This window comes from Vipera ursinii (assembly GCF_947247035.1).
Source record: "Vipera ursinii genome assembly, chromosome: 3".
NCBI classification, from domain to species: Eukaryota; Metazoa; Chordata; class Lepidosauria; order Squamata; family Viperidae; genus Vipera; species Vipera ursinii.
In genome coordinates this window covers 48,151,062-48,166,156 of record NC_139516.1, presented here as the reverse complement: position 1 = coordinate 48,166,156, position 15,095 = coordinate 48,151,062, and the positions used below count along the sequence as shown (strand labels likewise).

The 15,095-nt window shown below is 39.0% G+C and overlaps 1 protein-coding gene across 1 annotated transcript in view; it reads left to right on the top strand.

Moving 5' to 3' along the window:
* SCUBE3 (signal peptide, CUB domain and EGF like domain containing 3) overlaps positions 1-15,095 on the top strand; it is a gene marked incomplete at its 5' end in the record, with an annotated part of 126,295 nt that overhangs the window by 36,535 nt on the left and 74,665 nt on the right. The gene's annotated exons all lie outside the window — the stretch shown is intronic.

The window sequence follows — 15,095 nt, the reverse complement described above, 5'->3', positions numbered from 1 at the left end:
AGTATGAAATAGCTGAAATTCTTTTAAAATAGCTGAAATTGTTAGTTTTAGTTTAGCTAGTTTAGTTTTAATTCTTGTGATGTTTCAGAAATCTCACTCCTGAGTTGTCACCTAGTTCCATGTTAGAATGGTGAATTTCTATCATTTTGACTGTTAAATTTTTTAAAAAGTATAATTTGTGGGTCTGCAGACCTGACTGCTGCATGAAGGAGTGAGCTCCTGTTGCTTGCACCAGCTGCTTCCCATCTAGCAGTTTGAAAGCATGCAAATGTGAGTAGATAAATAGGTACTACTTCTGTGGGAAGGTATAGTGTTTTGTGTGCCTTCTGCATATAGTCATGCTGGCCACATGACCATAGAAATGTTTTCGGACAATGCTGGCTCCCTTGGCTAAGAAACAGAGCACCGCCTTCTAGAGTTGGACATGACTGGACAGGGGAAACCTTTACCTTTAGATATCATCATGGAAGTGCTTCGTTGGTGATCCCTTCTTTATAGTCATGTTATTGAAAGTGGTAGCAGTGGTGAAGTTAAAAGGTAAATAATTAATTTTAGAAAAAAGAAAAATTCTTCATATAAGATCCTCAATTTCTTAGGGAAAGGGTGAGATTTGATTGACTTAAATCTTCCTTGAACTGAGCTTAAATTCTGATGATCTCAGACAGAGTCATGCATCTTGCCAAGCAATCTTGTGGAAATGGTTTCCATGGTCTTTTTCAGGGATGCTTTTTAACTTTTTAAATATATTGAACAATATATTTAATATATTCAATATATCTTGCCTACAGTTCTGAGATTTCCTAGTGGTCTCCCAACCAAATATTAACTAGATCTGACCTTGCTTAGCTTGTCAAGATCAAATCAGGTAGAATGACACCAAAACATAATAATGCTAGAAGGAGATATTGGGTGATGTATTATAGAGCTCCCTTCTAAGTTCTATACTGTTCAATATATTTTAAAAATAACTGGAATAAGGTTTTTAAAAAGTTACCAGATTTGCAGATAATATAAAATTGGGAAGGATAACAAATATAGGACAATACAGTTTCTGAAGGTTCTTAACAATTTGGAAAATAACAGAAACCATATTATGAATTTCAAGAGAGAGAAATGCAAATTTCTAGTTTATATAACCTCCCCCCCAAAAAAAAATGAATTGCTATGTGCCATACTGGGCAGCAATACATACAAAAAGAATCTAGGTGTTTGGGTGGGTTGCAAGCTGGACCTATCAAAAATAGTACCATAAAAAACAGATTAGGAATACAGATTAAAATAGACAAGAAAATGGTAAGAGCACACTTGTCCACCCTACACGAGTTCAGATCATCTGGACCAGATGCATTAGGTTCTGAAGGAACTGTCAGACATGATCTCAGAACCACTGAACCATATCTTTCAAAGATCCTGAGCACTGTCGAACTACCAGAGGATTGGAAAAGAGCTGATGTAATCCCCATCTTCAAAACAAGGGGGGGAAAAGGATCCAGGAAACTACAGACCTATCAGCCTGATATCAGTACTTGGGAAGATTCTGGAAAAGATAATCAACCAATGAATCTGTGAACATCTAGAGGCAAACGAAGTCATAACCAAAAGCCAACATGGGTTCGTCAAAAATATCACACCAGACAAATCTTATTACATTCTTTGTCAAAGTGGCAAAATTAGTGGACCAAGAGATATGCTCTGGATATTATTTACTTGGACTTCAATAAGGCATTTGATAAAGTAGACCACAAGCTACTACTTGATAAGATAGAAAAATGTGGCTACACAGCATCACCAGATGGATTTGTAACTGGCTGACCAACCATACTCAACATGTAGTGCTTAATGGAGCTGCATCTACATGGAAGGAAGTATGTAGTGGGGTACCACAAGACTCTGTCTTAGGCCCAGTACAATATCTTCATTAATGATTTAGATGACAGAATAGATTGGGAACTCATGAAATTTATAGACAATACCAAGCTGGCAGGAATAGCCATCACTCCAGAAGATAGATTTAAGATACAGAAGGATCTTGACAGATCTGAACATTGGGTCCTATCTAACAAAATGAAATTCAGTGGCGAAAAAAGTAAGGTTCTACATTTAGGCAAGAAAACCCAAATGCACAGGTGTAGTATAGGTGGTATCTGGCTCAATAGTAGTAACTGTGAGAGGGATCTTGGAATCCTAGTGTATAATCACTTAAATATGAGCCAGCAGTGTGCTGCAGCTGCCAAAAAACCCAACACAGTCCTAGGCTGCATTAACAGAGGGATAGAATCAAGATCATGTGAAGTGTTAATATCACTCTACAATGCTTTGGTAAGACCAGGGCTTTTTTTCTCATAGAACGCTCAGAATGGAGTTCCGGCACCTTTTTTGGATGGAACCTTGTAGGGTAGGCAAGGCAGGTTGTATGACATGTGTGAGTTCCGGCACCTTTTTCTTTTACAAAAAAAGCACTGGGTAAGACCACATTTGGAATACTGCATTTGGTTTTGGTCACTAAGATGTAAAAAGATGTCGAGACTCTAGAAAGAGTACAGAGAAAAACAACAAAAACGATTAGGGGACTGGAGGCCAAAACATATAAAGTATAGTTGCTGGAACTGGGTATGTCTAGTTTAATGAAAAGAAGGACTAGGTTGACACGACAGCTGTGTTTCAATATCTAAGGGGCGGCAATTAAGAAGAGGGAGTCAACTTATTCTCCAAAGCATCTGAAGGCAGGAGAAGAAGCAATGAATGGAAACTAATCAAGGAGAGAAAAAGCCTAAAACTAAGGAGAAATTTCCTTAGTTGGAACAATTAATCAATGGAACAACTTGCCTCCAGAAGTTGTGGGTGCTCCAACACTTAGACGTTTTTAAGAAAAGATTGACAACATTTGTTTGAAATGGTATAGACTTTTCTGCCTGAGCAGGGTGTTGGTCTAGAACACAGGTCTGCAACCCGCGGCTCTGGAGCCGCATGCGGCTCTTTCAGCCATCTCCTGCGGCTCCCAGTCTTCTGCTATGTGTAGTCCCCCCCCCCAAAAAAAGTGGGACTAAAAAGGTTCAACCAATCAATTCAAATATGCAGGGTATGTGCATATCTCACCTTGGCTCCATTCTTCAGTCAAACCCTGTTCTGCGCATGTGTGCATGTACGCGCATGCGCACACAATTTTTGTGGCTCCCAGTTTTTCCTTTTGTGAGGGAACCGGATCCGAGTGGCTCTTTCACTGTTTCAGGTTGCTGACCCCTGGTCTAGAAGATCTCCAAGGTCTTTTCCAACTCTGTTATTCTTCAAAATAGAATGGTTACTATGGATTTTCAGCACTTACAACAATAAAGATAAAGACTAAGCTAATAATAATAATAATAATAATAATAATAATAATAATAATAATAATAATAATAAGAAGAAGAAGAAGAAGAAGAAGAAGAAGTGGCTCAGTGGGTTAGGACGCTGAGCCTATCGATCAGAAGGTCGGCAGTTTGGCGGGTCGAATCCCGAGTGCCGCGTAGCAGAGTGAGCGCCTGTTACTCGTCCCAGCTTTTGCCTAGCAGTTCGAAAGCACGTCAAAATGCAAGTAGAAAAATAGGGACCACTGCGGTGGGAAGGTAACAGCGTTCCGTGCACCTTTGGCGTCTAGCCATGCCGGCCACATGACCATGGAGACGTCCTCGGACAAGTGCTGGCTCTTCGGCTTTGAAACGGAGATTAGCACCAGCCCCTAGAGTCGGAAACGACTAGCACGCGTGTGCGGGGGAACCTTTACCTTTACCTAATACAACACCAAGTATTAGACTTTGATTAAAAAAAACACCATCAAATGAAGGCTCATACGTATCTCATTAACATTACAATTGTAAGTAAGGGAAAATAAAAAGAATTATTAAGTGTTATTTCGATATCCCATTTATTGAAGAGTCCTAGAAGTTTCTCATTTTTTAGAGAGTGTTTTGTCTTGAAAAGTTTAAGAAATTCATTGCTGGAATGCCTCTCGTAATAAATTGTAGGCTTATTCCTGGCCTCCAATGCTACTGCAATACTTTCTTTACTAACACTTTGTTTTTTTTCTTCCCAACCAGGATCATTCTTCACCAATGTCCCCCTCCCCATTTCTGGAGCTGCCTGCTTTCTGTAGCTACAGTATGTTGACATATGTTCTCTGCAACATCCTTCTATTTTCTGCAGTTCAAGTCAAAATTGTTTTGAAAAATTGTAACGCCTTAGCACCCATCTCCAACTGCATATTAGCAAAATATTGTTGCAGAACTATCTTTTGTTGTGTCTGGATACACAAGTGTAAGTAAAAACAGGAGCAACAGCTGGGGTTCTTCAGAGTTATTTAAACACTGACATCTCACCAGTGAAACGCTGCCCCTCCTGCTCCCACTGCCCTGGGGTCTCATGTTGAAAGATTGTGGTCTCCCATTTCTATATTTCAAACACATTTTAAGAGAAAATTGCTGGTGGGAGAAGCAGCTGGCTTTGGAATCTTGCTACCATGTAGTAGATATGTAATTGCACCATGATAGGGTGATAATAGGACACAAACTCTCATCCAACAAAAAGTGGGGAATCTTCCACAACTTGGCAATTTCAGGGATTTAGACAGCATAGAAAGGAACTCCATACATCCTGCATTCCTAGAAAATAGTACAAAGAGTGTGTAATTTCTAAAATACTATTTTCCTTCCTGGTTAGACCACAGGTTTATCCTAAAAGATAGCTACCCAGTTTGATTATTGGATCCATGTGTAGCCCAGGTGATATAATATTTATATATGCCCATATTTGCTACTGACGTATGGCAGTACAGCTCATTCTGCATCACCATTTTTGAGGTCTGTCTCCCCTTCTTCTCAATTCCAGTCACTTAAAATACTACAGGCAGTTCTTGACTTATGACCACAATTTAGCCCATCATATCCGTTGCTAAGCAAAGGAGTTGTTAAGTGACTCGTGCTCCACTTTACAACATTTTTGCCACAATTGTTAAGGGAATCACTGCAGCTGTTAAATGAATCATGCAGTCATTAAGCAAATCTAGCTTCCTCCATTGACTTTGCTTGTCCGAAGCCAGCTGGGAATGTCACAAATGGCGATCACATTACTACAGGACAGTTCAACCATCATAAATACATGCCAGTTGCCAAGTGCCTGAATTTTGATCATGTGACCATGGTGACGCATCAAATCTGGTCCTGTTGCATTTTTTTCAGTTCCCTGTAATTGAATGATCACTAAACGAGTGGTTGTAAGTTGAATTTAAAATTATACCACTATTTCTTCACACTTTAATCATTTCTATAATGAATGATACTAGATATCAACGTCTGTTACAAAAGCACATAAGAACAATTAACTCTCTTGAATGTTGCTTCTTGGATACTCATTATTCCCTTGATCCTTTGGAAGAATTTGGGGAAGCAAGCATTCAGCTGACTATCATCTTGTTTGTAGCTTCATTTTTGAAGCAAATCCCACTTATTCCATGCTTACCTCTTATTTACAGATAAGTATACAAATGATTGCAATCTTAATGGAAAACCAGACCCATCCAAAATAGCATACATCCATGAGCTCAGTTTCAACTCTCTCCCTGTGCTTGTGCTTCTTTGAAGAATCTCTTCGCATGGTCATGATTCCTTTATGGACAGTGTGGAGTGGTTTGGAGGAAAACAGAGAAAGGAAGAAGAAGAAGTACAGAAAGCTTTTTCTCCGTCAACTTTTTACCATTCACCAATTTAAAGAGCTAGGCTGAATCATCTTTTACTTTTATCTTTGTAGTTCAGTCTCTGTATCAGAGATTTGAATATTATTTTGTCTTTCTTCTCAGCTAGGCTTCCAGTTCTTTATGGTTTATAAGTGTGTGAGCACCTTATCTTGTGATAAGGGAATAAATAGTGTTTGCAGGAGTGCAAAAAATATCAGAATAGATGCAGATTAAAACATCACAGCTTATATATTTATCATCTTTCATCTTTCCTTACTGACTTTGAAGTGGAGAACCATGTTGTATAATTGGAACTGGCCAGGAATAACTGTTCTTATCAAAGGCTAAAATAGAATGTGTAACTTACATGGGTAATAAATTTGTGACAAAGGAGGATATTATTTGTTGGTTATAATGGAAGAGTCATAAGAAACTCAGGTACAGAGATGACCAGACTTTTAAAGATACAATTATAGTCTGCATTGAAATGAATTTCAATAAGGATCATTTAACATTTTTAAACATAAATTTCTACCCTAAATTGCTTACCATACTGGCTCTCTGGATATGAGATCTTGGCGGTTTTTTATGCTTTGGTCTTACTTTTTTAAAAGAGGAAAATAAGACTCCTAGTAGAGAAACCCCAGCTTCCTACTTTATTGATACAGAGGTGAGCAGCACTTCTACTAAGGTACGTAAGTTAACAGCATTTTTTTTTATTTTTATTTTTTTTATTTTAATTTCATTTATATCCCGCCCTTCTCCGAAGACTCAGGGCGGCTTACAAGCTTAGCAGTAGCCTTCATTCTATGTATATGCCTGCTTATTAGGGCTTTCACACACCCCACAAGCGGCATTATTACAAAGTCAGCTTAATTGCCCCCAACAATCTGGGTCAGTGAATTATTTATTTATTTATTTATTTTATTAGATTTATATACCGCCCTTCTCCCAAAGGACTCAGGGCGGTGTACAGGGCAATTAAAACATAGCATACAAAGTTAAAAATAGATTAAATTAAATTTAGCCCTGAACCAAGTAAATCAAATTCTAAAATTTAAAATCCCAATCCCTCAGTCGAGGCCGGCAAGCTTGAATAACCAGGTTTTCAGGTCACAGCGAAAAGAGCGAAGGTCGGGAGCCATCCGGAGCTCAACAGGGAGCTGATTCCAGAGGACAGGCGCGCCCACAGAGAATGCTCTCCCCTTGGGGGCCGCCAGCCAGCACTCCCTGACCGACGGCACCCTGAGGAGGCCTTCTCTGTGGGAGTGCACAGGACGATGGGAAGTTGACGCCGGCAGAAGGTGCTCCCGTAAATAATCTGGACCCATGTCATTTAGGGCTTTGTAGGTCATCCATTCTCTGTCATCTTCACTTTCTTTCCTCACGCTCAATCTTGCTATATGGCTTTGAGATTGAGTGATGAAGAAATGTGCTATGTATGTTCAGAGGAATTATATTTTCTAGGGAAATGATATTCAGAACAATAAACAAGCAACACTAAATTCATGATACCATAGACCAGGGTCTGCAACCTTGACAACTTTAAGACTTGTGGATTTCAGCTCCCAGAATTCCTCAGCCAGCATAGCTGAGGAATTCTGGGAGCTGAAGTCCACAAATCTTAAAGTTGTGAAGGTTGCAGACCCCTGCCACAGACTGACATTTGATGTCATACTTTACATTAGCAATGAAAGTAGTTATCACATTATAGGAAGTCCTCGACTTATGACAACAGTTGAGCCCAAAATTTCTGTTCCTAAGTGAGACAGAAGTAAATTTTGCCCCATTTGACAACCTTTCTTGCCATGATAGTTAAGTGAATCACTGCACTTGTTAAATTTGTAACATGGTTATTAAGTGAATCTGGCTTCCCCTTTGATTTTGCTCGTCAGAAGTTCACAAAAAGTGACCACATGATCCTGGGACACTTAGGGGTCCCTTTGCCTGTCTTCTCTTATCTCTCTGACTTTCAGTTCTTTCCCAGAGTGGATGCATTTGTCTTTTTAAACAGACCACAGAGACTTTGAATACAATCTTTAGTGAATGGTTAGCTGTGAATTCTGCACCTTTTAGCAAGGAGGAAATCTGGGGAAAACAAGATGATTTTCTGATAAGAAATATATTTTTTAATCAGTATTTACTTTTGATAGAGTTGTTTAATAATAATGGATTCTAGAGAATGCTGTCTAGGAATGTTGATAGGTCATTGTAAAAATCATGATCTTCTCTCCAGAAGACTTTAACTATGCAAATCAGTCTTTTAAATTGAGCCTAGAAAGCAAAGGCACTTGACAACTAATTCACGTCTTTCATCATGGGTCTGATGTGAACCTGCCTTGTTATTTCTTTTCTCCACCAGCTTGTGACCAGGTATTGTCCTAAAAATTGGAAAGGAATTCCAGATAGTATTGGACTTTGCCTCTCCGTGGTGATCAATATCAATTGTGCAAAATTATGGTCTAGACAAGATACAGTAGGTTATTTGTCAGAAATAAAGCAACATAAAATGGAAGAACATGAAAGGGATCTAGAGCAATATTGAGGACTGGAGTCTTAATGTTCCTATTTCCTGACTTCAGTGTGGGAAGGTGAACATGTGGGTTTGATAACAAAACAAGAGTTGCTTTTTCTGGACTTTAAAAAGAAGTTTGTCTGAAATTCAGCTATTGGATAGAATAACTTCCTGTATCTTACCTTACTTTATCTCTAATAAGATTGTGAATGATCTTGAACCAGATCATACCAGGAATTTGATCTGTTTGCTAAATTAAAGTTGGGGGAGCCTTTTGATGATTTCAGTTGCCTTTAATAAAATGGAAAGTCTTGTAGATCGAAAGCCTTGTATCAACTAGTTTAACTGATGACTTACCTTGTTGTGAACTGAAGATAAGGAATAGCAGTTTATTGCTGAGAGTTCTGCAAAAGATTACATTAACCTACAGAGTACTTAATTTGCCTAAGGTAAAAATCATATTATTAACATATCCACCATCAGATTATACTTGCTGAATCCATATGATGCAATATTGCTATGTCTTAATCTAATTAGAGATACGTTTGCAGTTCACAAATGTTTACACATACATACATATATGCATACATACATATGGTGAAGATTTGTAAACTGAGAAAGGATATCAAGGAAGCATCTTGAATATAATGTTTTGTGATCAGGATAATATACATCTTTCTAAATCTGTCTAAACCATGTAGAAGCTATCCACATGCAAATAAAATTGTGTAGAATTTTCCTCACACAAATTATTGTATATGTGCCCCACTTTTCTTCTTTGATGGCTTTTGCCTGTCAAGATCTAAAAGTTCATGAAAAAAGACTTGTGTATGATCATGGTACCCTTTTAAAATACTGCTACGCCCGGTGCTTTTTTTGTAAAAGAAAAAGGTGCCGGAACTCACACATGTCACACAACCTGCCTTGCCTACCCTACAAGGTTCCATCCAAAAAAGGTGCCGGAACTCCGTTCTGAGCGTTCTATGAGAAAAAAAGCCCTGGCTACGCCACAAACTAGCTAGAGGTTGTTGTTTCCTTTGTTCTGAGCCTTTTATCTATAGTCAAGTCTTAAGTCTTCCTTTGAAACCATAATAAATGTTCGGGCATTTTATTTATTATTGTGAAACTTAAGCAGCAGTTAAACCTGCATATTTGTGGATAAAATTTTATTAGTTAGCAATAGTCTTGCCTGTCTGCAAGAGGCCCTGCACGATAGTGCATTTGGGTTTTGTGCGCCTGTGAGCTGATATGTGTATTTTAATTAACCTCTTACACATTTGTTCAGATATTCAGGTCTGTTCATGTTGTCATCGACCTGCTATTCTGGCTTTTCCGGAGTCTGCTGCATGGCCCCACCATTGATGTCCAAGGGGCTCAGTTTTCTACTTAGCTGTTGAGATTTTAATGCTTGAGTTCACAGAGGTTTTCTTTGGCACTGAGCTCCTTATTTCCTCTGTGTGTTTTGAGAAAGGGGCTGGTTATATTTCTCATCTGTTCTCTGATTCTGGACATTATGGAAAAAAGGGCACCTTCCTCCAGCTTGGTGCAAATTTAGCAGTCTGTCCACTTAGCTGGCCCATAATAAGTCAAGAGAAGATTATTTGTATTTTTAGTCAGCAATACTCCAATGGACTATGGCTAAATGGTATGAGAAATATCTGCACTTAATATAAGAGGTGACACTGCCAGATTAATTTTTTTCTAGGTATTTTTTTCTAGGCAGGGGTTTCTAGGGTGGTAGCCCCAGCCATCAGCGTAACAGCTGACATTTTATATGCTGCCCACTTTTTTTTATATTTTCTCTTCTGTCTTCTAGAATACATAGATTCCTTTAATTAAAAAGGGGTAAAAATGAGCCTGCTATAAAACAAAGTGTGCCCCATAATAAAGCATTTTTAGCATTAAAAATGATGATGGGGTGGAGGAGGGAGTAAACACTTTTTATAAGTTTGCTTTTTGATTGCTCCCAATATTTTGGCTCAAAAAGCTTGGAAACCCCTATTTGCGATATTTGAATTATATCTAGTAATACAAGAATTAACAGTAAATGTGTAATTTCACGATAATCTGATGCCTTCTCTTTATTTTATTTTTTAAAAATAAAACTTTTTTCAAAGAACTCAGAATGCTGTACAACATATCCCATTTTTCCTTTAGAATAACCCCATGAGGATAAATTAGGATAAGATACAATGATTAGTCTAGGGCAGGCATGACAAACTGCCAGCCTATGGGCTGGATGTGTCATGCCGAAACCGCGTCCACCCCATTGCCAGCAATGGGAAAAAAGTCACGATACATTGTGCGATGTCACATGACATCACAAGTTTACAATGCCTGGTCTAGGGACTTCCTCATTTAAGTTCAGCCAGGAATTACAATACCAAAGTAGGTTTTTTTTTCATAGAATCCATGCACAAAAAGGTGAACCAGTTTAATCTTTGACCTCTTCCCACGTCAGCACTATGACATTACATAATATTTTGTTTAGAAATTAATTTGTTAGGAATGCTTTTTACCTTTTTCTGATTTACAATCTATTTGAATATTTTTAATTAGAAAACCAGTGAAAATAACGTAAATAAATAGTATCCATTACCTCAAGTGAAAGAGATTATTCTTATATAAAGAAACTTGACATCATTAAAGACTTAAAGAAATCTGAAAAGTGTAGCTTTTCTCAGAATTGCTTTTGTGATTAATTAATATATATTCCTATGTACAAATCTGTAATTTTGAAATTATTGTCAAAATGCTATGTGGATTATAACTAATAGTAATTGAACTGGTACTTGATTTCCTAAGCAGTTTTAGAGCTGAAGCTAATACTCACTATAACCAGTCATGTTGAAAAGAAGAAACAGGGTGACATGATAGCAGTATTTCAGTATTTGAGGGGCGCCACAAAGAAGAGAGGGTTACGTTATTTACCAAAGCACCAGAGGGCATGACAAGAAACAATGGTTGGAAACTGACCAAAGAGAGAAGCAACCTGGAATTAAGGAGAAACTTCCTGACAGTGAGGACAATTAACCAGGGGAACAGCTTGACCTCAGAAATCGTGGGCGCTCCATCACTGGAGGTCTTTAAGAAGAGAATAGACAGTCATTTGTCTGAAATGGTATAGGTTCCCCTGCTTGAGCAGGGGGCTGGACTAGAAGACCTCCAAGGTCCCTTCCAGCTCTATTCTATTCTGTGAGATTAGTTATTCTTCTTTTAGCTTTCATTTTGTAAGTTTTTTTTCTTTTTAAGTTGAATTCTGCTAATTGTATTGTAATGAAAGACTGATCGACTGACTGACAATTGAAGCTTTACATAACTTGTATGTATGAAAACATGTATTTCACTAGAAAGACAAATATATACAGTATATTTAATTTTGAATGTCAAGTGTAAAGAGGATTTTTTTTCTTGCATTTTTCTTTTTTCTGATGAGGAGTATTATGAATGTAACTTACAGGTGAGACTGTAGACTGTGGATGCATTGATTAAACCCATATCCCCATGAATGACAAATGGCTCTTGGTCACTTATTGTAATGGGATGTGGAAATGAACACAGGAAAGAGAGACTGCCTAGCAAACAATCAGACAAGAGAAGGAGGAGCTCCTAATCCAGGGGTCTTCAAACTTGTCCCTTTTATGACTTGTGGACTTCAACTCCCAGAATTCCTCAGCCAGGCACGCTGGCTGAGGAATTCTGGGAGTTGAAGTCCACAAGTCATAAAAGGGACATGTTTGAAGACCCCTGTCCTAATCAGTGGCTTAATGGTTAGAACAAGAAACTGAGGAAGGGCCTGCACTAATTGCACAAGTGGTTAAAAGTGGCAGTGGGAGATTTGTACTTTTAGACTTACAAGGTTCAATTAAGATAGCCTTACGGTAAAGTAAAATTAGTTCATTTAGTTATGTTTCCCATCTGGCCTGCCTGGAAAGACTGAGATTTACCCAGGATCAGATAGTTCTCTCTCCTGGTTAAAAAAAAAGAGTTTGTTAATTTTAGAACAAAGAGAAAAATCCATACAAAGAAGCTGGAGTAAGGTAAGGAATGGGTTTTCTATCTCTCCAACCACCTCTGAGATCTTTAAGGAATTATCCGGATAACTAAAGTAGAGGAAAATTTCTTCAGGAAACTACTATTTCTATTCAATATGTGTAGCTAAGAATTTTTACTAATTAAGGAGAAGGAGGAGGAAGTGGGCTATTGCTACTTTATGCTCAAACTCACCTTTTTAAAATCTCTCTATAAATTATAGAATTGTGTTTCACCCTTCACTGATATTTCAGATTGTGTTCATGTTCTTTTTCTTTAGAACATCTTGTGATCTGTAATAATATTTTGCAAACTGCTGACTTTTTTAAAAAAAACATTGGGAGGCAAAAGGTTCTTCAGTTGTAGCAGACCAGCACCATCTTGTGGCTTGTTTCTTTCTTAACTAATTCATAAGCCTGTTTTCTAGGGCAGTTTGCTAATTATCTCCTTTCATGTTGAACAGGGGTGTCAAACTCAATTTCATTGAGGGCCGCATCAGCATTGCAGTTGCCCTCAGGGGGGGCCGGGTGGGTGTGGCCAGGGTAGGCGTGGCCTACTGGGTGGGCATGGCTGGAGTGCGTGTGTCCTACTGGGTGGGCATGGCCAGCTCTACATCATTCGTGTCAAGGGTAACTATGGGGGCCTGGGCAGGAGTGGGACAGATCTGAGGGTCTCTGGCAGAAGGAGATGGGACTGGGGCAAGTGCCAAGTCATGGTCCATTGGAGGAGCCTCACTGTTCCTCTCAGGCTATGCGGGGGGGGCTGGACGGTGGCATGGAGGTCAAATGCCCAGCCCAGCCCTCAAGCACCCACGGCACTAAGCCCAGTCCCAATTCCCCAAGGGGGCACCCAGCTGCACTTACCTCAAGGCTGCTGCTGCTGTGCTTGCTCTCCTTAGCCAGGTTGCTTATGATGGCTATGAGGGCAAAGTCAAGAGGGAGACCCACTCCCTCTCCATGTGTGGAGACCTGGCTTTGTATCCAAAACTTCCTTAGCAATAGGATGGGAGACCCCCCCCAGGATAGGCCAGGAGGAGGGGGCAAGGGGATGGTGAAAGGGCAGCAGGGAAGAACTAAGGCAGGACTTCCCTCAGACCCTCCCTCTCCTTCCTTCCTTCCTTCCTTCCTTCCTTCCTTCCTTCCTTCCTTCCTTCCTTCCTTCCTAAGAGTGGTGGGAAAATATTTGAGATGAGGGAGGGAGAAAAACACACAAGAAATGCAGCTGGGGAAGTGGCATCCTTCATGAGGAATGAAAAAATGCACCATTGCCTGGAAGTGGCCAGCACATGGCCCTCGCCTACTTCACATATGGTGGGCTCTGGGAGAGGGAATACCATGAGCAGCATGAGAGTCGATGTTACCTGTGCAATGCTGCCCAGCCCTCAGCCTGCCCACTTTTGGCAGGCAGTAGAGTGCTCTCCTCACAGTGCAGTGTGACTGAGCCGGGTGGCATGAATCTAAAGAGAAGCGCAATGCTGCCCAGCCCCTAGCCTGTTTGAAGTTGAGTGTATACATTTAAAAGTCAGGCTGACTTTTGAGTGAAGTCAGAGTATGGGACAAGGCTGGAAATCAGATATTTAGAGCAAGTGAACTAGAAGAGCTAGAACTTAGTTAGGGAGTCTCAATTGCTATATGGTGCATTTCGTTGTAGTTAGACTTAAGAAGTTAGTTGGCTAGATTTGTTTTAAGTTTGGTGAATCTGCATTAGGTAGTGAAGTCATCTGATACTGATGCAACCTAGGGAATGTTTTGACTCAGGCTTGTCTGGCTTAGTGGTAGATACAGTTAATCATCATGCAGTTTGCTAGTTTGTGACTTAATATTTGTTTGAACCCTATTGATGGGCTTTGATTTAGCCAACCATGGGTTAAAAATTTCTGAGAATTCAGTTATGATGTAGTAGATGAGGTACTAAAGCTATCAGCCAAAATAACAGTACTGGAATGTGCATACTGTGTTCTCCAAATCTCAGAGAGATTGCTGAAATATAGTTCTTAGCATTCTTCCTTATGCTTTATGGCATTCTTGGAAGATGAAAATCAACAATCTCTTTGAAGATCACAATCACCCAATCTTGCTTTGTAGAGAAAGAAAATCTTTTACTCCCTGGATCCTAGTTTTAGTTTGCAAAAGTCTGGCGAACCACTAAATAGCAGCAAACAGAAAAGAAAACATAAATTCATTGTTGGTATCTCATAGTCATCAGGATTTGGATTTTTACAGTCCAGATCAAATAGCCTTAACTTTATCCAATGCTAACCATTTTCACTAAAAATGCTAAGAAAAGAGCACTTCTAAAACACATCATGTGGAATCTCTGTTCTAATACTCTTTAGGACAGGAAACCCATTGTTATTTGACAATTAGAAAATAAAATTAGAACAGAGATTCCACATGATGTGTTTCATTAGTGCCCTTCTTTATGGCAAAGTGCTATTTGCATGCTTATAAGGAAGCTTAATTGTACAAAGACTATTTGTTAATGCTAAAAATAGCAAAATACCACTTTTTATCATTTTAAGCAAAAATTGGTAAGAACTTAAGCCATTTCCTATCTACACAGATCTATCCTGCATTTCATTAAAAATAAATCTTATCAGAAGGTGGAAGAAATAATATGGAATGTCAGAGACTGGCTTTATTTATTGTTGTCTTAAAAGGGTGATGTAAAATATGGCATATACTTGATCCATCTGCACTAATTTTAGATTTGTTTTTCAATCCAATGCAAGTAGCTGGGTCTGAGGTAGAAAGCTTTAAAACACTTTGCAGGTAGGATATTGGAAAGAACACCTTGTGTATGAAATTGCCTGGAACCAGCAGATTTTATCAGAAGTCATGCTAT